General features: G+C 47.5%; 1 pseudogene; it reads left to right on the top strand.

Moving 5' to 3' along the window:
- Positions 1,075-2,054, top strand: Gm18085 (predicted gene, 18085; annotated as a pseudogene).

The raw sequence follows: 2,359 nt of genomic DNA, 5'->3' as shown, positions 1-2,359 counted from the left end.
CTGCTCTTCCCCTCACTCCTCCAGTTGGGAAGTAGATGGATAAGGATAGATCAGATAATGAGAAGCTGGCAGAACCTTGGTTAGTTTGGGTATCCTGTAGGGAGCAATGTAGATGTTGATCAGAGGAGTGACATGGGAGAAACGGTGTCTCCCAGGCTAAGAAGGACAGGTGAGAACACAAAGTACAAGGACTGGGAATCATCAAGATGGGGACAGGGGTAAGCAGACTACTAAATGTCTCTTGGAAAGTCAGAGATGAGCCATGGAGCCCTTCCAAGAGATGGAGAGGCTCTGGCCTAACTTCAGAATCTGCAGGACAAGCAAGCAAGGACTATTGCAAGTGGAAGAGGACAGAGAGGCAAAGTGTATGGTACTTCCAGGAAGAGAGCTTTCCTCTTTCTCTTGCTTTGAGGGTCCTAGAACAGGCATGGATGTCCTCTTGATCCTCCTCCCATGTTGTATCAGCTGCAGAATGAATGCCCAGGCAAGAAGCCATGGGCTGGGAAGGACCCAAGGGAAGTGGTCAGGCTGAGAGCTTCACATTGAGCTCAGCAGCTCTCCTGTTTTGGTGAGGATGGAAAATACGTAAATCACCACCTCAAAAGGCCTTGTCTCCCACAGGATGACAGGGAAACATTTATCATCCGCTTTGGTAACAAAGTCAAAATTAAATTGGGAATTCTGTAATCTGGGCTCTCGTTAATGTATATGCTTGTTGCTAAATTAAATACTTGAAATAATTTCCTGCTGGGAAAATGTGAAACTCTTGCTGTTTGAACAAGTAGATTTTTCAAATCAAAGATTCAGATCTTCAGTGTAAGTTCATAATGCCTATTGAAGAATGCTTTTGGTTTTTGAGGGTAAAATGTCAGTCTCGCCATTGCTGTTTTGCTAAATTTAGCCTTGATTTTTTCCTACTCCTTCATACCCAAGTGCTCTAAAATCACTGGTTTTCTTTGGGAATACATGTAGCTGAAGCAAGTTTTATGAAAGTGAAGTAGTTGACAGAGCCTCCTCTCTCAACACAAATAGAATGGAATTATTGAACAACAAAAGAAGAAACTCGGTCAGGGTTTCCACACTGCCTAAGAATGGGTCCGTACGGAGTTGTTCTTGATGCCCATCATAACTTAAAGGGAAACTTACACAATGTCTGGAGCCCTGGTCGTCCTGCAGATGAAGGAGGACTTTGTCCTCAGACTCCTTGCCATGGGAACCCACTTAGATGGCACCCACCTTGGCACTCAGATAGAGCAGTCCATCTACAGGAGAAAGAGTGACAGTATCTACATCATGCTATGAAGAGGACTTGGGAGAAACTCTTGTTTTCCACTCGAGCTATTGTTGCCACAGAACTCATGATGGGATGTGATCATCATCTCCTCCAGGAACGCCCTTGTAACCCGTAAGGAAGCTTGCAGCTGTCATTGGAGCCACTCTCATTGCTTCACTAACCAGATCTAAGCAGCCTTCAAGGAGCCACTAGTGGTGACCGATCCTAGGGCTGACCACCAGTCACTCACAGAGGCCTCTTGTGTCAACCTGCCCACCACTGTTCTGTGTAACACAAACCGTCTTCTGTGCTACATGGACCTTGCCATCCCATGCAATAGCAAGGGCTGCTCACTGCATGAGTCGGATGTGGTAGATGCTGGCCTGAGAAGTATTCCACATGTGTGGCAATATCTCCATGAGCACCATGGAAGTTATGCCTGATCTTTACTTAATCAGAGACCCAGGGGAGATTGAGAAGGAGGAGCAGGCTGCTACTGTGAAGGCTGTGACCAAGGAGGGTGAATGAACCGCACCAGCTCCTGAGTTCACTGCTGCTTAGCCTGGGGTGGTAGCCTGGTGTAGGTGCCCTCTGTAGCCACCCAGAAGTCCCCGAGAGAAGACTGGAGTGCCCAGCTGGCCACTGAGGACTGGTCAGCAGCTCCCACAGCGCAGGACACCAAATGGGTTGGAGCCACCACTGAGTGGTCCTGAGCTGCTCTGCAGACACCCGAGCAAAGGGGAAAAAAAAGGTGGAAGGAAAATAAAGTTCCTAAAAGCTGAAAAAAAATAAAGTAAGAAACTCAGTCAAACAAACAAATGAACGAGCAGAACCGCCTGTGAGCCCAGGTGACACTGGGGGCTTTGTGGCACTTTCCCTGGCCTTGGCTGTGCCCTCTGAGCTCGCCCATCAATGTGTTTTCAGTCAGGGTAGAAATGGCCTTCACTTTAATTAGATTGGAGGTAGGGAAACCCAGAGCCCACAACAAGTGGGAAAAATCTCACAAATCTGGCCTGATGTTGCAGTCCAGGTTGAGATGAGCAATACTGGGCTGGACAGAAATTTCCCAGAAAGATCCTGGAACTG

The sequence above is a fragment of the Mus musculus genome, chromosome 18 (genome assembly GCF_000001635.26).
Source record: "Mus musculus strain C57BL/6J chromosome 18, GRCm38.p6 C57BL/6J".
Lineage (NCBI taxonomy): Eukaryota > Metazoa > Chordata > Mammalia > Rodentia > Muridae > Mus > Mus musculus.
Note: the sequence above shows the minus strand (reverse complement) of the source record. Positions and strands in the feature narration are given on the sequence as shown.